Raw genomic sequence first — 22,770 nt, 5'->3', positions numbered from 1 at the left:
TGAGTGTCTGAGTGGATCTGTGAATGGGTCTGAAAGTGTGTGTATGATTTGGGTAGGTCTGTGAGTAGGTGCATACGTTTCTGAGTGCTTCTGAGTGCTTCAAAGTGTACGAATGAGTCTGTGAATGTTTTTTTTTTCCGCTGATAATCGCCAATTTGTCACAGTGTTACATGGGGGACGCTCTGAGTGTTGCATCAAATTCGCAAATATCACGCAACATGAAAAAAAAGATTTTTAAGGTCATAATGTAACCCTCAAAAACCCCTATATTACAGCCCTGGGATCAAGGTACCTCCACCCTTACTTCTATTTCCACTTTTCAATTTATTTTTCAGCCCCAGGGATCATGTCCCATTACCTAAAACAGCGGCTCATATTGCGGCTAGCCAATCACAGCATTCTTGAATTTGCTGTGATTGTTGTGAAAACTTTGCAGTGGATCCGCGGCCGTAGATATACACATTTCTTTCCCCTTTAAATTCTTATAAACTACTGAACGGATTTACTCCAAATATGCAAAAGCGTAATCTGCATACCAAAACCTACTTTTCTGCCAAATTTGGTGTAATTCCGTTCAGCGCTTCAGGCTGTAGTCGTGTTCAAAACTCCTATACGTTTTAACATGGAAAACCCATGTTTTTTTACCCCTCCACTTTCCCCATGCCCATCAAGAATCACGCACACACTTTTTTGGGAAAATTTCGTGAAGATTCGTCAAACGGTGCCAAAGATGTTAGGCAAGTCAAAAAATGCTTTTTCTATGGAAACTTGGTCCTTCCTACCTACTGAAAACTATAGAAATTCAGCAGTCATAGCTAAACTTATGTTAAGAAACTATAACTGGTGGCTGAAAGTTACTTAACACCATGAGTTATAGTTTCTTCAGATACGTACAACGATAAGTATAACTATAACTGTTGAATTTTTATGGTTTTGTGTGGGTAAATTGTTAACCTAACTATAACATCCCTTTAACCTTAGTTTTTTCAGTGAATGTCTCTGTTTTTAAACATAAAGTAATACAGAATTACTGTATGTTAAAAAAAAAAACACCTCTGCGCACAGGCTGTGGCCGTGCATGACAGGAGTTTGGTGCGTGAGTGAGTGTATATATTTTTTTACCTTTGATTTGGATCCAAAGATCCTTTGCGAAGTGACAGCTGGGGTCACACTCACCACTGCGGCGGATCCAAGGATGCACAGATTGGCCATATAAGGATATCTGTGCAATTTTTGCCCATAAAGGGTCCCTCAGGGACACCTCTGTGTGTCCTACTGTGTCACGATACCTGTATCCTGACGTCTTATGTGTTTTATACTTTATTTTTCCCTCCCCCAGTCCCAGCGACAAAGAAAATTGCAGCTGCATCTTCCCTGTCAGGTTGCAGCCAACCAATCAGGGCCTTGTTTTTTGCCAAGATCCACAGATCCCCTGAGAGAGGATCCCCGAAGGATCCATGTCCCTAAATATCTATAATTTTTCCCTTTAATAAATCTGAAACTAATGAACTCCCTTGCATCAAATAACAAAAAGAGATCTTTCTGGACCAAGATCTACCTTTCTGCCAAATTTGGTGTAAATTCATTCAGCTGTTTGGGCTGTAGTTGTGTTACAAAAATACAAAATACCCCAAAACACTGCATGGAGAAAAAGTTTTGTTTTTACCCTCTTTTTTCACAGCCCCTGCTTGACAAATCACCCTGAAATTTCCCAGACAGCAGCTCAACTAACTAGTGTACGAGTTGTGGAACTTTTTTTTGAATATTTGTCAAATGGCACAAAAGTTATTATCAAAACAAAAAACACTTCATCTATGGGAAAAGTTGGTCATAACTATAACTGCCTACCGGCTATAGGCAGTAGGTAATGATATTTTAAATATATATATATATATATATAATAGAATTTATATATATATATATGTATATATATATATATAGAGAGAGAGAGAGACAGACAGACAGAGAGCCAGATAGATAGATAGATAGATGTTTAGACTTATGCATATTTATAAACATATATCTATAAATAGATGGTGCATGTGTGCTTGCTTGCTTGCTTTTCATTTACAGATTAAGTATTCGTGAGTGGATGTATATACAGGGGCTTATGCCTGATACTGCAACTTTACTAACAGTCATGTGTATATATGTGTCTGTCAGTTATCTTCAAGTTGTTTTATATATATTTATTTATTTATATATATATATATATATCACCACAAGATACATGATACATGTGCACATAAGACAATGTATATATTTATGCTTGTATGTACAGAATGATGTCTATATAGGGAGGTTTATTTCAGCCACTAATACTTTACTGAGTGTCATGTCTATATATGTATAGAGATGTTACATTCAGCTTTTGTTTCGAAATATTATGTTGCTTTCAATGTTTATCGCATCACCCTTCATTCCGACTCATCCCAAACCTTTCTGGCTGCTATAAACTACCAAACATCATTTTTAACTTTCCTCTCCGTTCAGCCAAAGCATCCAACTAACAAGCACACATGCCCGTTACTCCCAATAATAAAACCTTGCTACTTCATCTTTCTAATCTATTCCCATCATTATATCCATACTTTAAAACCCTATTAAACACAAAGTGCATCATTGCCTCTTGAGGAGAAGTAGGTGCTATATAAATACGATATACAATTGACTCCACAGTGACATCAAACAAATTATCTTTGCACATCAGCAGTGGGTATTTATTGGTGCATAGTCGGGATACTCTAAAAATCGTAACTTTAACTCAACATATTTATGAAAATTTGCAGTTTAATGTACCAATTTTGTGTTTCATATTTTGACTGTAGGTTTCTTAATTTAGGATGCTTATAAGGTTTTTTTCGAGCTATGGTGCATGACTTGTACTGTGCCATATGCCCACAATTTCAGGAGTCATGTAGGCACTGTAGTGATATCACTATGTAACCTTACTTATAATATATTTTTAGAAATACATTAACGCACTTAAAACTATTAAACATACAAACGTTAGCCTCAATTAAGAAAAGAAAAAAAAAACTTCATGTCCTCCCAATAAAGGTTCTGAAAGTGGAACTGCCGTGGCTATATTTCCCCACCGTGTACTATACTATTTGAGGGCTAAGAAATTAGCCGAAATGCTGGGAACAATCTTTAAAGTTGAAGAGTGGCAGACGGTGTTTATTTAAGCTTAAGGCATCAGACCTTCACCACAAGAAGGACTTTCTACAACATTTAAAATCCACAGATTATTTTCAGCACAGATAAGGTGTAAAATGTGATAGCATGGATTAACATAACACTCTGAACAACTGCTTCATCACAAATTCAGCTCAAATGGACAACCTCTTTCTCCTCGTGTTTACAGTGTCAAGTACAAGGGCTACTCACAATTAAAAATGTTAAAAAGCAAATTAAATGTTGAACAAGAATAAACACATTGGAATTACGAAAGAGTCCTCCTTCCTTTTCGGTCCTTTAAGGCTTGGGTGTTATTCGTGCATTTCATATACATAAGACATTATACACATTTTATGCCTCATGCCTTTTGGACTTGAATGTTATAGGTGTATGTTAATTGCCTATCAAAATAAATAAATCTACTGCTTCCCGTTGTCAGTCCAATGTAACACACGCTGGATTTCTTTTTGTTTATTTGGACTTATCTAGACATCTGAATAAGGTGCATTATAGCGCCTGTTGGGAAACTGTGCGCATGCTGGAGTGAGAAAGTCCAAAGATAATGGACTTGCTGTGCTGAGAGATAGTAACACAGAGGTGCGTCCGCAGGCGCTGTGAAATCAAAATGGCTGCAGAGCGTCGTGGTGTTCCGTCTAGCACAGCCAGTCAATGTTATCTAATGGTCAAGCTTGGACTTCCATGATATTTCGTGCACACCATTGCAAACAAATTGCCCTTAATGCCACTGCGTGCGATTTTTTAAAGTGACTTGTTTCCCTTTTTCCATGTGGGACATTTTTAGGGGGAGGTGAAGCTTAGCCTTTCCTGTTAGAAAAAAATCAAACTAACACACTGAAGCACTTCTTTCTGAGACTAAAATGTGGGCCTACTGTACGTGTAAAACGGTCTACTTCAATCTATGCCACCAATATTTATCAATCGCAATATCTGGCAAGTCTTAGCAATTACCTTAAATGAATCGACACGACATTTGTGAGAGGGACAGGCAATTAATTGCAAATTGGCTGCAGGGAACAAGTTATTTAAAAAGAAGCCAGGTTTAACACGGGCGATATCTGTAAAAATGCTGCAGAGAAAATGTCGGTTCGCGTGACTCTATGCGCATTCGAGCACTCTGTCATGGATTACCATAACATTGAGCCAATACAGCAATATCTATGCTTAAGTAAATAAGTAATTCATGGTGTAAGGACATTCCACTTACAAAACCAATTTTGCCTGGTCTCGGGAGGGCTTTTAAGAGGAAACATCTCTATCTAGAAATAAAGGGAGGAAATGGGATAATGGAAATGAGGAAAACACAAGACGGTAGTAGGATGACATTTCCCTTTTTTTCGGGATCCTTTAATGCTTTCATTTTCTTCTTATGTTTTAATTGCCTATCTATTCATGGCTACATTTATGCTCCATAAATAATATATTTTAGGTAAGGCATCATATCTCAATAAATCACCTCCTTTAGTTTGTTCCTTGTGGATGGGTAAAGCACGCGGTTTACGCCGATTTTGCTTATGTATATTTTTAAGTCATTTTGCGGTTTCCTGAGAAGAGGGGAAGTAATCAAGCTAGTTTTTCCGCGATTCCGTTTGTCAACAGAGAAAACAAAAATCTCAAAATACAATTGAAAGAGAAATGCCATTACTTTGCTCGCTCGAAAGAAGTCAATTGTCACAAGCTGACACAAGTTGTGGTTGTTTCTGTTGGTGTTTTAATAAGGTTGTTTCCTTCTCCTAAAATATCACGTGAAACATTTTTCATGTACTTGGATTCATTTAAAAATCTTCTTTTTGAGGCAGTGTTTATGTTGTGTGTCCGTAATGTACCGCACAGAATAGTGACCTCAGCATGCCTAGTTCTTAAAAAGTTTGCAAAAAATTGAGTTCTTTCAGGAGTCCCCGTTAATATCTCAAACATCAAAATACAAGTAAAGGGCACCTGCAAGAATTTCGCTTGGTGGGGCATGTAGGGCGCAATAGATGTGTTAGAATGTTTACTGCAATATACTGAAGTACCCATTTGTCAGTTCTCACTTCAGCCTCTGCCTAGTGGTGGCTTTTAACACCACCAACATCCTTAAGGAAGATCGCTTGTCCTTTTAAGGCCTCTGCTGGAGAGGTTTTCCTGATGGAATGGAATCGTCCGTCTCATCATATATGAATGAGCTAGGTCCATTACTAGGAGACTGTGGGCATTAAAATGTGCACTGTGAGTCATTTGAGCAGACACAAAGTTTATTTGTTCCAAACGAAGCTAGACAGAGCAGCGCCAACGACTATAATTGAAGCCCAATAATGTTTGGCTTTCATACTTACCTACTTAGGCCAACTAGCCCTTAATCTTCTGAAGAAACGCTGTGGTGTCGGATTTTAATGCTGAATTTGCTTTTCTTTTCAATTTTCCCCACTATGAGATTTACTGATTGACCAACAGATTACATACCTTAATATTGAGGGCATAATTGCAAATATTGGGAATATTTTATTTTTGTACCCGTAACATCATGATCTGCAACTCATTTTCACAGGCCCAATCTAGGTATTGGACATGGAGGCACATGAACGACAACGCCCGACTGACGGGGATCAAAGAAAGTAAATCTGACACACAAAATGGCACTCATCAAAAACAATACCAATGGGTATTGACAGTAAAAGCATTCTTTTTTTGTATGCAGCATTTGCACTCATTGATTAGAAGATGCACATGAGATCAAAGAATTTATAACGTTGAATACATATTAAGCCACATGTATTAATTTAATGAACTATGCCTCCTTTCCTTGTGAATGGGTTATTATGTCATTCCAGGATTCACTTGATGAGTGATGAGAATGAAGTGTGATGGGGGCATCATTCTTATTAAAAGAACAAATAGGCATCATCAAGACTGGGCTGGAGAGAGAGGCCAAGGACATATGAAGGTAGATTTGTTCACCACCCCACAGTTAAAGGGAGCAAGCCCCTTGCTAAGAATAGAAACTATGAATTATGTTTTTTTTTGGACAAATAGAAAACACAGAAAACAGAGCTGAGGTAAAGAATAAAACTTAACTGTGTCTCTATGGATAACTTTAAACAAATTGATGCAGTTCCACAAGCATTGCTAAGGCGAGGCTCAGAACTTTGTTTCCACCTAAGCTATGGAACCTTTTATACAACTGCAAAATATGGAATATTCACAAATAAGAAGATTTTAGAACAAGAGAAAAGTATGTCTATGTTGCTAAAGCCCAGCAATGCAATAAAGGGACAATACAGGCCTGGTTGACATATTACAATGAAAAATGGGAGTGGCCAATGAATGGCAAATAATCTGATGGATGCTCTCACAAGGGGAGTCAAACTCATATAAAATCTGTGGATTCACACAAATGGAGCCAAAGGGAAATGACAAAGCTGCACCAGCTGTGTAGGTTTTGGGGTATTTCAGATGTCTTTGAACTGATGCTATGCTTGAAGGCTATGTTCAAGAGAAGAATAAGGAAGAGTACGATGTTTTAAATAGTAGAAACTGACAGAAAACCAAAGTAACACAACATGAAATAATATGCGCATGTATGCAGGCATGCTAATGTAGAAAAGCATACCCATTAGAAACTAATTATCAACAAGTTGGTAGAAACAACCGGACCTTAAATATAAAAATCCATGCATAGTAGTAAATATGTACTATATACATATCTATTGACTTTTGTTCACAATAGTGCAAAGGATGACAACTATCCAACCCTAGGCCTTCAGCAGCCTCCTATTTGCTGATTTTAGAGGAAAGGCGAAAATTGTAACTTTCTTATGTTTCTGACTCTGCCTAAGGACCTCTGTGATAAGGGACAGCAGTAGGGTTGCCAGGGGTAACCAAGGAACGTCTCCAATTGACGTTCGTGGATACATCTGAATTTTTTACTGCATGCACTCTATACAGAACTATAAAAAAACACAACTGTCCAAATAGCATCTGAAGAACACATTTCTGAACAGTTTCACATAGCTCTTAGAAACAAATGATAGGTAACGAGCATTACTTATGATAATAACAATATTGATGATGATACTAATTGTCCTGATAGTGAAACTCACATAAGAGCAACAAAAAACAATACCCTTAACAATAATAATAATATTGAAAATTATAATGAGGGGAAGAAGAACATGAAGGACAGAAGAATACTTATAGCAATAGTAATTGTATTAGTGCTGATTTACTTCTTTCTCTCTCACGCATTACTTATCACATTTATAGGAGCGAGTTACTAATATTTACGTTGCAGATATTTTATTTAATGATGTTGTTAGGGGCTTATGGAAACTTTACCCATATGTAACTTGCGCATGGATAGGTTCCTCCTTGCACAGACAATAATGAGCTTCAAAGCACGTGGGCAGAGTTCGTGTTTTGCATGACTATTCTGTGATTTTGTGTCCTTGAATATTTTGTGCATTTCCAGGAGGTTATGCTTCTTGGAATTCTTCCTATATTACTTCCTGGTGGAATACAGGTTAGTTCATTCATGGGATGGGATCGGCGCTAGGAAATAGACATTTTGTGAAGTATTCCAAACAAGTCTGATGGATTTGAAGACAATCGGTAATAAAGTATTTTATGCAATAAATGTCAGTTTTCCATTTGAACCAAATGGTCCCAGCTGCGGTTTTGCAGCCAGGACGTTAACGATATTTTGTACACATCTTCAAAAAAAAAAAAGTATCATTCTTGCACAGCATTCTTTTGTCTTTCTTTAGATGGAACCTTATTTGCTTCTGTTTTCTAAAAGGTTTGGCCCTGGTGGAGGGCTATGCCTTTTGGCACTATCGGAATCTAGCATGTATTATAATTGGTATGTAGGCACATGCTGGACATGTTTGTTTAAGTCATCTCGTTGCGATTAAAAAAACAAAACACCCTATTTATTTCAATATTCCAAGTTACAGAAGTCTGGAAAATGCACCATTTGGTGGAGCACTTTGTGTTTACATTGAAATATGTAAGGAAGTACCACGTTTGAATGTGCTATGCATCGTCTGGAGGATATGCCTTGGATGTATGATTTTTGTTGGACCACCATGTATATGTTTTTCGTGTTTCTGAATGAGGCACCGCTTAGCTTAATAGATGCGGGCGCCGTGCTAGCGTGGTATGAGGTCTCCGATTAGTCAGTGTAGAAGATATCTCTGCATCGAGTATGTAGTTGCCGTCGATTGTCAGTAATGTTTTCATCATTCTCAAGATAATGTAAATAGGGAGCAGTTAACAGTTTGTAGCACAAGTCACTAGGAATTACTGTAGGGTTCTACGGAATACATTGCAAGATGAAGAGGTGTAGCATCGATGGTGAAAGCTGTACAGGGCAACACAGTGGCTAGTATTTCAGAAGTTTTACATGCTCATGTGGCATTAAATGGCATTGGGATGGGTTCTTACCATATTCTGCTGTCTGCTCTTCCCTTTGCAATGCTAACTCGACTTAGAGCAGTGGTTTTTAATCTGTGACCCATGGACCCATCGGGGTCCGTCACGCCTACTCAGAAGGTTTGTGACTGTTTTACATAATTAAATGATAATAACAATATTACATTAATAAACTGTATACAAATAATGAAGCAAAATTGAAAATGTGAAAGCTTTTTCTATTGTTGATTGTGAATTAAATCAAATATTTCAATATTTGAGCATTTGTATGGTGTATACTAGTTTTTGTAGTTTTCTGTATTGTTTTGAGATTCAAATCAGAAAAACTGCTTAGGCCGGGGGTCCAGATTCAAATAATGACTCAGTGGGTGTCCCCAAACTCCAGTAATAATTCAGTGGGGAGAAACAGAAGTCGAACAGTTAAGAATTGCTGAGGCACGGATGAGGTTATGCAGTGGATAACGACTATTTGCCTCTTTGGTTCTTAAGAAAGGGTCAGCTTTGAAGTAGAATGAAGTAAAATGAGAGTACTTTGTAAGGTAGGTTCCTGAGATCATTACTTTATGTTAAGAGGATTCCTCACACATACATTTGTACCTATGGAGATCCTCTAGGGAACGTAAAGATTTGATGCTCGGTAAGTAAACATTATTGCAGGCTGTGCAACTTTACTGTTCAAACTTCAGCCCCCTTGTTATCTGACTTATGATGATATGTTAGACCTGGCATCCTTGGCATGGTTCCCCCTGTCTTTTTACCTCTGCCTCCTGTATTTTTGACTGTGTGCTGGATTCCATTTTTTCTGGTTTTGGTACTCTGCTCATTTTAACACTTCTGATCAGTGCTAAAGTGCAAGTGCTTGCTGTCTAAATTGTGAATATGATTGGCATATTTGGTTTACTAGTAAGTCCCTAATTTAGTGCACCATGTGTGTCCGGGTCCTGTAAAAAAAATGCTATTAGTGGGCCTGCAGCACTGATTGGGCCACCCCCATGTGTAGCCCTGTAAACATTTCACAGACCTGCCATTGCTGTGTCTAGGTGTGCAGTTTTAAACTGCCATGTCAACCTGGCAAGTGCACCCACTTGCCAGGCCCAAACCTTCCTTTTTAGTACATGTAAGGCACCCCTACGGTACGCCCCAGGTAGCACCATGGGTAGGGTGAAGTGTATCTAAAAGGTGGGACACGTACTGGTATGTTTTGCATGTCCTGATTGTGAAATACTGCTCAACTCGTTTTTCACTATTGAAAGGTCTATTTCTCCTGTAAGTTAACAGGGGTATTGCCTGGAACTATCTCTAATTTACCATTGGGAGCAGATAGAGTTATGGAGTTTGGGGTCTCTGAACTCACAAAATACATCTTTTAGTCAAGGTGGTTTTTAACTTGTGTGTATGAAAATGCCACGTTTAGAAAGTGGGCACTTTCTTGCTTAATCATTCCGTGCCTCTGCCTGGCCATGGAATACATTTCTGGGTCAGGATGACAGTTGAGCTGCTTGTGAATTCCCTCTAGAGAGTGACACAAAAGGAGCTGAGGTGTGCCCTGAATATCCTGAATGGTCTTCCTGGGCTAGAGTGGAGGGACGAGCTGACACTTGTTCCTGAATAGGGCTGTGACTGTCCTTACACAATGCAATCTCCAACCCCCCCTAGAGTGTGTCTGGGACCAGGGCAGGAAAGGCAGGGTCTTGTGCACTACAAAGACGTTTCTTTGCAGTTTGCCCACTTCAGAGGTAGAAATTAGTATAAGTATTGGATCCAAAAACCCCAAATTTTAGAACTCTTCTGGATCAAGAGTAGACTCTGCCAAGGAGGAGAGCTGAAGAGCTGTGAGGAGGAGTACTGTTCCTTTCCTTTGTGTGATTTGCTGTGTTGGTCTGCAGTTTCTGCTTCTGCTTTGGAGATGACAAAGACTGGACTTTGGGGTGTATCCTACTTGTGAAGTTTCTCCCAGGGTTTGAACTGAGCTTGCTTCCTGTTGAGAAGTCTCAGGGACATCAAGGATTTCACCTGCTAGCCCCTGGGTTCTCTTGCTGAGAACCCCAACTTGCCAAGAGGTTCCCACTCCAGTTCCTTGGTCCTTGGGAGTGAAATCTGGCATAAGACAAGAAGAGACAGGCACAAAGACTCTGGACAGCTCCAGAACCACGCTGCTGCCTGCACCTGAAGCCATGGTCCCTGCTGAAGTGCGACAACCGCACCCAACACACCAACCTCAACGGTGCTGCAGCACCTCTGAATTCCTGCAACATCATGAGTCCATAGTGCTGTGCCACCGACGTCCATGCCACTCGACTCCGCTTCCGTGCCTGTGGCCCTGTGTTGTGACTGCGTTCCTGAGAGGTCACCCCATCACATCTTGACCCGCTAGACTCATCACCCCTGCCGGATCACAAAGAACCGCACCCTCACCGCCGATGCGTCTCACCTCTGCTGCCTCAGCAAGGAACTGACACCTCACCTCCCCCTGCGTAGCAATAAGAAACAAACACCTCACCTCCTGTGTAGCAGTATGAAACCAACGCTGTACCAGCTCCAGCGATGCCTCGCCTCCCCAACTGCATGTCACGTCTTTGACTATGCCTCGTTTCTAAGGTACTGTACCTGGGGTCCACGTGATTCCGTGACGGGCGCCACCCTCCCTAGTGAGTGGGGTTGGATTGTTGGGAATGACTCTGTCATGATGCCGTAGTAGCAACAGTTGGAACTAGTGTGTTTCTAGGCACTTTATTGGGATTTGATGTTTGAAAATTCAAATCTTTGCTTGTGTATGTTGGATTTTTGTCATTTTTGGTCTTGTTTTACTTAGCTAAAAAGTAGCTTTTTTTCTAAACTGGTGTGATGTCCATTTCTAGTGTTTTCATTGTGTTACAATGTGTAGGTGCAAATACTTATTACATTGCCTCTGAGATAACCCTGACTGCTCATTCCAAGTTACCAACAAGGTGAGCAGGGATTATCGTAGGAGTGTGACTCCCTTACCCTCATTAGAGTGAGGGTCCCTACTTGGACAGGGTATAAACTGACTGCCAACTAGAGACCCCATTTCTAACATTGTCCATTTTGTCTAAAATGTGTTTGTACATACTGACTTAATGTTTTGCGAGAAATTGCCTTTTTTTGTATGACCACTACTATTGTTTGCTGACTGGTATTGTTTTTTTTTTTAACTCTGCACACTGAAGCACTGCATTCAGTCCCCAGCATGTGTGCTCTGACTCCTAACATATGGCAAAATTAGCTTCTCCCTAACTGACATACTTAACTTTCCACAAATGACATAGTTTATAGTGCATTAAATTACATAAATGTCATGGAAAAGTAAAATGCCTCTTGATGACTGCATCAAGTCTTACCATCCACTAGGCTGACAAAGAAAGCATGGCTCCAGGCTTACTTGTGCAGCCTGACTACAACAGCATTTAAACCTACAGGTGAATATGTCAGAATTTCCAAATAACCCCTTTTGACAGAAATTATTAAATATGTTAGCTCTAAGTAGGCCTTGGAGCCTTCAAGGAAGGGTGCCTAGTATGTAAAAGTGGTGCATGAAGAATTCAGTGTTGGCATGTCCCTGCAATAACTAGCCCCCAAAAGCCATTTTCATGGTGCAAGGATTTAGCTGCTCCAATGAGGAAAGGTAAAGTTCAGATAAAATAATAATTCTGCTACAATTGGTTTGAGACCAGCTTAAAGCATGATTCAACTACTATTTTCAGTGCTTATTAAAAACCCAATCAACTTGTGAAGATGATTTGTAATAACTGTTTAGGAAAATACACTTTCTGACCCTCTAGTAGACTAATAAAAATGACCATGCCAGTGGCTGGGCCCAGTCAGAGCTTCCATTTAATCAGGTGTGAAGATGCTCCCCACAGCAAAAACAATGGCTTAGGTTTTTTAGCAGGAAGACCTGGGTATGAGCAGTATGTGAATCAAATCAGGAATATCAGCTGTGAAGGATTCAGGAACTTCAGTAACTTAAAAAGGACCAGGTGAGGCCTGTCCATTCACAGTCAAGTGTAAAGGATTTCCTGGTGAATGGAGCGTTTATTCCCTGTGCCATAAGTAGAAAGCTTGGCAGGAGTCCAATTTGATGCAAGCTTATCCTAGAACCAGTTTGTTGTAGTTGGGGAGGCTGGCCAGCTCACCATTAGTGTCCAAATGCATAAATGATCCTTCATAAAGAATTGGTCTCAGAACAGTGCACTGTGGGATAGTTTGGAGTAAGATAAATATGATGTGCTGCAAAAGTGTGAAGGGTTCATCCTGGGGACATTTTTCTCATTGGTTAGGGAGTGTCCAGAATTCACCCCCACCATTATATGAACACATCTGGACCTGTGGAAGAACAGAAGAAAACTGGACCTGCTGCCTGTGACCTGTGTTGAGACCTAAGGGGTGGCACATGCTCCCCTTTGCACCCAGGACTGAGACGTGGACTCCATGGGTCAGTTGGTGGACCTCCAGTGTAGCAAAAGGGACACAGCAAGCCGTAGGAGGCTTTTTTCTTGGAGCTTACAGCTGACCAGTCACAGCCGTACTGGACTGCACCTTGTTGGTAGTATCTGCTGGAGTGATACCTGACCCCTAAGTGCTATCCCTAAGGTTCTGGAAGCCTTAAAAGAGTGCAAGAGGAATTGTGCTGAAAAGTCTCGACTTAGAAAATATTTGGAATTACAAGACTGCCAGCACATCAACAGGACCTCGCACTAAGGGTGACCAGTTTTAAGAGAACGTCCTCATACAGCTTCAGGCTTGCACCTCTCAAGGACTTTGAGTTCCATAAAGAAGACTAAAGGACTTTTTTTTTAGATTGTGGCAGATGAGTTACTGCTGATACAATATTTAAAAGAAAAACATGCTTCAATTTCACAAATTACATTTCAAAGAGAGTACGAGTCCTTCTGTGAGTGAAGACAGAAACATATTTTCAATTATTTTGGATACATTTAATAGTCCCCCAAGCCTGAATGAAATGAACAGCCTGGTGTGCTTAAACTCACCATACAAACAGGAAGAACAGGTCAATTATAATGAATGGAAAGAAGTTTTGGGAACAGCAAAACTGGTGGCAATTAGAATGATAAGGACCATGCAAGAAAGTCCTCTCACAATGGCTTTATGATGAGCTAGGCAATAAATGTATTAAATGGAAAATATGAGGGACATGATAAAAAATGAAGAGGCAGGTTTACTAACATTTTGCATTGGGATTGTGCCACTTTTGTAGGATTTACCAAGTCACACAAATCAAGATTTGCTTGGCTTTGTGCTGGACTGAATTCCAGAAGTAATGAAACACAGTGCATAGGGTTGCCTTAACTTATCTTATGTGGTGGAGGTGTTACATGAATGAAGCATCGGCAGTCCCATGCAATCACCCATATATTTTAATGCAAACCATAATTTACTATTTGACTAGATTTGACAAATCTTTACAAAATCTTTTAATAAAAGTGATCCAGTGATTCTTGTTGCACAGGGAATTTTTCAGGCTGATCCATCAAGCGACGGTCGAGACAAAAGGGTGGGGAGCAAAAAAATTGTGTGTTCCCATGTCAATTCACATAGGACATATAGACATGGCTACAGCCCTAACCACTAGATGAAATTACACCACATTTGGCAGAGAGCTAGCTTCCGGTGCACAGATTATGCTTGCACTTATTTGGTGCAAATCTGCAAAGTAGTTTTTGAGATGTTAAAGGGAAAATACATTTGTATATCTAGGGATGCAGATCATTTGCGAATAATGATGAGCTTGTGCAGGGAAATGCACAGCTCTGTTTGGCTGCCAACTCTTCACACCAATAAGTGTTGGTAGCTATCTTGGGACTCCGCTTCAGCTGAGTCCCACTAAAAAAAGTTTTTAAAAGAACAACTGGCCACTGTAGAGTCACCCTGACCCCTTAGCTCTGGTGCTGGGATCCCAGAGGGACCCCACCAGAGCTAGATTTTTTTTTTTTAAATTGCCGCAATTGGTGGCGGATATAGCGAAAATAAAAATAAAAAGTGCAGGCTTGTTTTCCATAGAGCCCCCGGATGGACCAGAACCCCCGGGGTATTGATTTATATATGCAGGAGTGTGCACCCAGCCCCCCTGCAGCCCCAGGAACCGCCACCTCCCCAGGGCACAAAACATATATGATGTGGGGGTCCGTACCGCCCCCTGCAGCGCCGGGCACTACCACCTCCCTGGCGCACTAAACTAATGTGGTGTGGGGGCCGATACCCCCCGCAGCCCTGGGGACAGCCACCTCCCTGGGTCTTTTACAAATATAATGTGGGTGCCCAGCCCCCCTCCCTCCAGCCCTGGGAACTGCTACCTCCCGGTGCTTTAATAAAGAAAAGAAAGTGGCTCCGTTTCTGACCCCCGAAGTCACCACCTCCCTGGGGCTCTGCTAGTTGGAGGAGGGCCATGCGCCCCCCCCCTTGAGGAACCGCTGATGGGCCACGGACGGCTCCTGCTAAGTCACAGGGTGTCCACTCCCGGGACATAGCTGTTTGCTTTTGGTTGGTGGGAGCTAACAGCTCCCACCAAAGAAAAGCAAAAAAGTCAGGTTTCTGCAAGAGAGAGCTGTCAAACATCTGTCTTCACTGCACGCAAATATGCATGCAGGGAAGACAGATGAAAACATTGCTCCCGCAAGCACGGAACTGCTACTTCAAGCAGCACTCTGCTTGTGGGAGCAATGCCGGCTCCCACAGGACGTGGGGAGCTGACTAGGATCATGGGGGCCTTGAGGCTCCCCCACGGTCCTTTCACTCTCTCTCACTCAGAAGAGAGAGAGGGAGAGAGATTGTCATCGCATGGTCTGTCCATGCAATAACTTCAAACAGTTAGACTAACAAGATGTGTGGGTCGAGTGTTATAGTTACGGTTTGATGCAAAGCAGAACAGAGTTTCTTCTGACCTATTGGTAAAGCTCTTGGACTGTCACTCAGTAGGGTGACGGTTCAAATCCTAGTATTGCATGGCAGAGTGTTTCTATATTTACTAGTGTTTTGACTGTTAAACCTTTCTAATGATGGAACATTCATTTATGTGTGCTATCGCAACCCTTGGGTTGAATGTCATAGGTATGTCTGGACATACCACAGTGAGGAGTCTCAGACGGGAAACAACTAAGTACTGAACAACTACTGTCTAAACAACAATTGTGCCTTAGTAACAATTGCCTTGACAACTAATTTTAAGGTAAGGTTTTCTTTTTGGTTTTTATGGTTTATTAATTGTTTAGAATATATATATATAAATATATATTAGTTGTTCAGGCAATTGTTATTCAGGCACAATTGTTGTTTAGACAGTAGTTGTTCAGTACTTAGTTGTAAAGACTTTTTAGTTGTTTAGCAGTAGTTGTTTAGGCTACAGTTGTTTAGGACCTAGTTGTTCTGTCACATATTCGTCTCAGACCCTACCCACTGGATGATGTCATCAGTGATGTCATGAGTGATGTAATTTGATGTCACTGACCAAGTCACGAGTGATGTAATATGTGAGGTCATAAGCAATGCATTATGGGGGGGTGCTAGTTATAGTTAGCTCAGGTAAATATAACTACTGAATGTCTATGGTTTTGTGCATGTGAAACGTGAGCCTAACTATAATGTCCCTGTAGCCTTTGTTTTCTAATTGAATTTCTATCTTTTTTTAATTCTATTTCCTAACTATGATGTCCCTGTAACCTTTACATTTTCAGTAATTTTCATTTTTTTTAAAGATAAAGTAATTTTCATTACTATACATTCATCCAACCACCATCACTCAGAGCCTATAGACATGCGCAGCAGGGATTGGTGGCAGGACCAGGACTGAGGCCAAGCCCTGTGGTGAACCCCTATAACCGGATAACCCCTATAACCACCCAACCCCATGCTGTGCACTGCCTTAGGCTGTGTGCAGCAACGGTTGGCCCCAGGGCCTATCTCGGCCCTGGTGACCCCATCCCCCTGGGCCTGGTCTAAATATTTTTGGGGAGGGGGCAGTGCAGCTCCCCTATCCAGGCCCAACTAGGCCATGAGGACCTCATCTCCTGAGGCCAAATCTAAGTATTTAATTTTGTTTTGGAGACTCCATCTCCTAAGGTCTGACATAAATATTATTTTTTGGGGGGGAGGGGGCAGTGTGGCCTCCATCCCCAGGGCTGATCTTGGCCCAAAGGACCCCATCCGCAGGGACCAGCCTAATTACTAATTGTTTTGGGTAGAGGGCTGCAGTGCCCCTCCCCCAGGCCAATCTCCACCCTGGGGATCCCATCCCATGGGCCTGGCCTAATAATTAATTTATTTTGGGGGAGGTGAGCCACATGGACCCCTCCCCAGGGATGTTCTTGGCCCTGGGGACGCCCTCTCCTGTGACTCAGCCTAATTATTCTTTTTTTTGGGGGGGAATGGGGTTGCGTGGCCCCCCTCCCCAGGGCAGATCTCGGCCCAGGGGGCCCTATACCCCAGGACCCAGCCTAATTATTATTTCTTTTTTGGGGGAGGGAGGCTGCGTGCCCCCCTCCCCAAGGTCAATCTTGGCCCCTGAGCTCCCATTGCCCGGGGCTTGGCCATGTTAGGGACTGCAGGGGGAGCCTTAAGGCCCCCGTGGCCCCAGCTGGTTCCCCACCTTCTGTGGGAACCAGCATTGTTGTCACAGAGAGGGAGCTGCTTAAGCAGCTCCCTCTCTGTGAGAGCAATGTTTCCTCTGTTTCCCTGCCTGCATCTCGCAGACAGGGAAACAGCGGAAACCTCTGCTTCTAGTAAGTGAGAGCTGTTTGACTGCTCTCGTTTACTCAGACTGGAGTGTTTTCTCTGACTTGATGGAAGCTTTCAACGTTTTTACCAAGTCAGAGCAAACAGCTATGTCCCACGGGTGGGCACCCCAGGAAATAGCAAGAGATGGCCTTGGGGGTTGGCGGTCCCCAGAGCCATCATTGGCTCTTTGGGGGGCCATGCAGCCCCCCTCCATTGTAATAGCCCCATGGAGTTGGTGGTACCCAGGGGTCTGCAAGGAACCCCTGTTTGTTTTAAAACTAGCCCCAGGGAAGTGGTATTCCTGGGGCTGTGAGGGGGCAGTGTGGCCTTCTCGCATGTCACTTTATTTCATGCCCCAGGGAGGTGGTGGGCCCTGGGCTGCAGAGGGCCAGGTACCCCCCCACCTTCTTTACAATTAGTGCTCCTGGGAGGTAATGGTCCCTAGGCTGTGGGGGGCAGTGTGGCTCCCCCACATTCCATATAATTAGTTATCTCGGGAGGTGCGGTCCCCAAGGCTGTTTGGGTGTGCGCAGCCCCTTGCATTATTTTAATTAAGTGCCTGGTGAGGTTACAGTACCCAGGGCTGCGGAGGAGCCAGGTAGCCCCTCTGCATAAAAAATGTAAATGCCCCTCAGACCTGGCCCACCCGGGAACTTGTAAAAACTTGTAAAAAAATGTCGCCATGAATTCACATGAAAAAGTTTTTAAAAATATATGTTTTTTTGCTCTGGGGGTAAGGAGTACGGGTGACTCTACCATGGCAACTTACCTTTTTTTTTTTTACTTTTTTTGGGGACCTGGCTGAAGTTTTGGCAGCCAATTAGAGCTCTGCATTTCCCTGCATGAGCTTGCTATGTTTTGCAACCTCAGATATACAAATTAAAATTTTCTTTAATTTCTCCTAAACTACTGAATGGGTATACACCAAACATCCCAAAGCACAATCTGCATAGCGACAGCTGGATTTCTTCAAATTTGGTGTAATTCCATCCAATGGTTCGGTCTGTAGTCATGTTCAAAGGTCCTATGCAAATTAACATGGAAAAGTCAACTTTTTTGACCCCCCCCTTTTTCTTGCCCCCTGCTTCAGAGATCACCCTAAACTTTCTGTGCACAACAAGAATCACCGGCATACTTTTTTAGGAAAATGTTGTGGAGATTTGTCAAACAGTGGCAACGATATAGGACAACGCTTTTTCTATGGAAACAAGGTGCTAGCTCTAACTACCTAATGGCGACAACCAGTAGGTGATATATATACATTTAAAAAAACAAAGGTTACAGGGTCGTTATAGTAAGGATCACATATTAAATGTTCCGAAACCATGTAAATTCACCAGTTATAGTTAGAGTTATCTCAAGCAACTAAAACTCATGCCCTACAGTAACTATAACTCGTGCTCCTACCATGCACAGTTTTTTTGTCCAAACTTTTACTGCAGTTATTACATTGATATTATCAATGATGTTATCAAAGATGTCATGAGAGCCATAATTTGTGGGGTAATTAGCAGTGCATGTTGAGGGCCTGATGATAGTTACCTAAGGGCACAAGTTATATTTACTTGAGATAACACTAACTATAACAGGTGAATTTCCATGGTTTTGTAAGTTTAATATGTGACCCTAATTATAGCGTCCCTATAACCTTTGGTTTTTTAAGTTAATTTCTATGTTTTTTTCATTCTATTTCTTAAGTATAACATTAATGTAACCTTTTTTTTTCCCCATAAATTTCTATGTTTTTTTAACATATACATTATTCCAACCACCTCCGTGCACGGCCTTCAGCCATGCACGGCGGCAGGTCACCGAAGGGACAGGCCACAGGCCATGCCCTGCGACCAACCCCCCATAACCACCCAACCCTGAGAGAGAGAGAGAAAGTAAGAGACTGAGAGATAGAGGGTGCATTATGGTTTGATGAGTCCTATACTTAGAATGAGATATTTCCAGACAAATTGAAAAGAAAAATGTATTTGTCTATTAAAATATAACTTTCAGTATGTAACTTAAATATTTATTTTTTAAAAGAAACGAAAGCAGGAAATTACCACAGACTCTTAGACTAGAACCCTTAACGTTTAGTGTGCATGTCTGAGACCTTAATCACTAGGCCAGAAGTGACTCCTTACTGTGCAATGTCCAGACTTAGCTTTGAGATCAACCCATAGATGTTGAGGGGAAAAGACTTCAGTGTTCAATCACTAGGAATTTTTAACAGTCAAAATACTAGAAAATAAACAGACACACTGTCATGACATGCTAGGATTTGAACCTTCAACCTATTGACATTGCAAGAGCTTCACCATTAGGCCAGAAGTGACCCTTTTCTCCTGTGCCTCAAAATAGTAAGTATAAAATTATTTCCAAACATCTCGCTAGTCTGACTGTTTGAAGTCATTGCTTGGAGAGAACATAGCTATATATATATATATATCTGTGTTTTAAATCCCAAAAGCAGCTCCCTGCTTGTGAAAGCAATATTTTCATCCCTTTCCCTTCACTTATTTTAGCCCCAGGGAGGTGCTGGTTCCCTGAGCTGTGGGGTAGGGAGTGCACAGCCCCCTTGCATAACATATAACATTGGCCCCAGGAAGGTGGTGATCCCCAGGGCTGCAGGGGGCCAAGCACCACCCCTGCATTTAATTAAACACTAGCCTCTGGGAGGTGGCGGTCCCTGGGGCTGCGGGGAGCCAGGCAGCCCCTTGACATCCAATTAATTTAAGGCTTCGGGGAGGTGGTCGTCCACAGGCCTCCGGGGGGATAGTCTCCCAGCATCCTTTTTATTTAAAGCTCTGGAGAGGTGGCTGCGATGGGGGCCAGGAATCCACTGCATCCATTTTATTTAAGGTCCAAGGAAGGTGGCACTCCTTGGGGCAGTGGGGGGGCCCTCTCATCCTTTTTATTTGAATCTCCAGGGAGGTAGCAGTCACTGGACCTGAAGGGTGGTGGGGCAGCCCCATCCACATCCATTTTATTTAAAGCGCTGGGGAGGTGGTGGTCCCCAGGGCTGCAGAGGGGCTGGGCGCCCCCCTATCCATTTATTTAAACCCCAGGGGAGGTGACCGGCCCCCAGATCTCAGCACAACATCAGGAGGCGGGGTACACAAAGCCTTTGCCTCCTTATATATACACATTTGGATTTTCTTTAATTTCTCTGAAACTATTGAATTTATTTACACCAAATAAAAAAAAAGGTCATTTTCTGGAACAAGAGCTACATTTCTGCTAAATTTGGTGTAATTCCATCCAGTGGTTGAGGTGGTATTGATATTCAAAATCCCTATAAATATCTAAAACATTAAGGTGAGATGAAAACACCAAAATTCACCAGTTATAGTTTATTGAGCTAACTATATCTTGTGCCCCAGCAATGCACTGCTTATACCTTCACATATTACATCATTCATGACATTTTATATTACATCATTAATTACATAACTGATGACATCCCAAGTGACATAAATTATGACATCAATAATGACATCACACCATCATTATCCTAAGGACCTAAGGACTTTTCCAGAGTTCTATGGCATTTATGGACTTGAAGTAATTCAATACGCTGTTCCAACCTCTCTTTTGCCCCAATGGTTGTCTCAGTAGCAGTCATAAGCTTTGCAGGTTATAGAGCCTAGAAGAAGGTTCATTCATTTTTGCCCACTCCTTTCAAAAGGCTGCTATTCATGCTTTACTTACCACTAAACTGGGTTATAGGAACTCACTTTACCTTGAATTCCGTGCCTATTTGTTAAAAAAAAGACCTGCAAATTATGCAGAGCAAGGCTGTGAAAGTTGTTCCTAATCGTCCGTGACGACATTCCATCACACCACATTGAAAAAAAATCTTTATTGGCACTCTGCTTTATGTTCAAGGCCTTGAATAGGAAAGGTTCCTTTTAGATTCAAGATTGTATTCAGCCTTTTGTTCCAGCTTCTACCTTATATGCATACTATTCTAACTTGACCCTAATGCCAAGATACAAAAGCGCAAGAATAGGCACAAGGTTCTTTTCCTTTCTTACTGCCTAGTAGAGGAGTGATCTGCCTCAAGAATTAAGGCACATTAATTCAGACAATGTTGTTTAAAAAGTGCTAAATTCCTGGCTTTTCAAATCAAAATAGACTTTCTATTTCTGCTTGTAGGTTCTTTGGGTTAATTCTCTCTCTTAGCCCCAGCTTGCCCTATTTTTAAGTATTTGCTTTAAAAAAAATAAAAAAAAGAAACACTGGTTCATATGCTATGCACCTGTTGCAAACTGTCTCTGCATTTATTAGTCTAAGTATTAATGTTTGCAAGATAAAGTCAAATTCCTTTTCTTCAGACATTTTAAAGAAAGACTGCAATTAAAATGTGTAGTAAAATTATTAATTCCATAAATGCAGAGGAAAAGGTGTTCACATGCTCAGCATTGCTATGAATGTCTTGTTCTCCACACTAGGAGTAAAAATCTTCAGTAACATGATTTTTTTCTTACTTAAACATAATCTCAGGACATGAGGAAAGAGCTTTCCTCGCACCCTGATGTTTTTTTTTCATTACGCATCGAGCAGCACATATCTGACAATAAAAACATAAGCCAATACGCATCAACTGCTTTCACTTCAATCGGTGATCAGTGGGTATACCTAAGCCTAGAGCATCAATCAATTTCAAAGAGATACCCCTAGAAAGGGGACTTTGTCTTCTTTCCAGAGTTACTTCTCCATATTGAATGCCAGCTAGGGTGACACTGAAGGAGGGATCCACCCACTAGATACCATAGATTTTGTTTGGGGGGAGCACCCCCCTTGGGTATAGGTAAGTGCTCCTCCTCTAAGAAATAAATAGCTCTCTTTATGCAATTGTGAGGTGGGTGATTGAAGCACTAACCTCAATTTGCCACCTAAGTTGACAGAAAGTCCACTGAGGCACCAGGAAAGGATTTATTAAAAATATTAAAAGGGTGAGGGCTGCCAATCCTCACAAAGAGTGCTGACCACACACGTTAAACAGCACCACAGTCTTTTTATTCCCCTGGTGGGGGCAGATTGGGGGCATATCACCAATCTGCCGCCTGGGCGGACAGAAACCCACTATTTGATAGGGAATTATTGAAAAAATTGAATGGGTGCAGCCTGTCCTGGCATCAGGCTGTGCCTGAATCTCAACTGGCCCCTCATTGGAGTGATGGAGAAAATATCATCACCACAGATGGGTGGTTAGTCCTTTATCAGTTTTGGCTTCTTCATCAACATCATCATCACTCAATGACTGACCCAGTGGATGAGGCGATAAAGGTTCTGCTATTATGAAGGCTCCATCATTGTGTATGCTACTTTTTCCTATTCTCCAAATGTGTCAGAGTACTCGAAAATATGGATGACAGGATTCCTGAAACTTTTGATAGGCTGACAACTTACTTCTTATAA

Source organism: Pleurodeles waltl, chromosome 1_2 (assembly GCF_031143425.1).
Source record: "Pleurodeles waltl isolate 20211129_DDA chromosome 1_2, aPleWal1.hap1.20221129, whole genome shotgun sequence".
Taxonomy (NCBI): domain Eukaryota; kingdom Metazoa; phylum Chordata; class Amphibia; order Caudata; family Salamandridae; genus Pleurodeles; species Pleurodeles waltl.
This window is presented reverse-complemented; position numbering follows the sequence as displayed.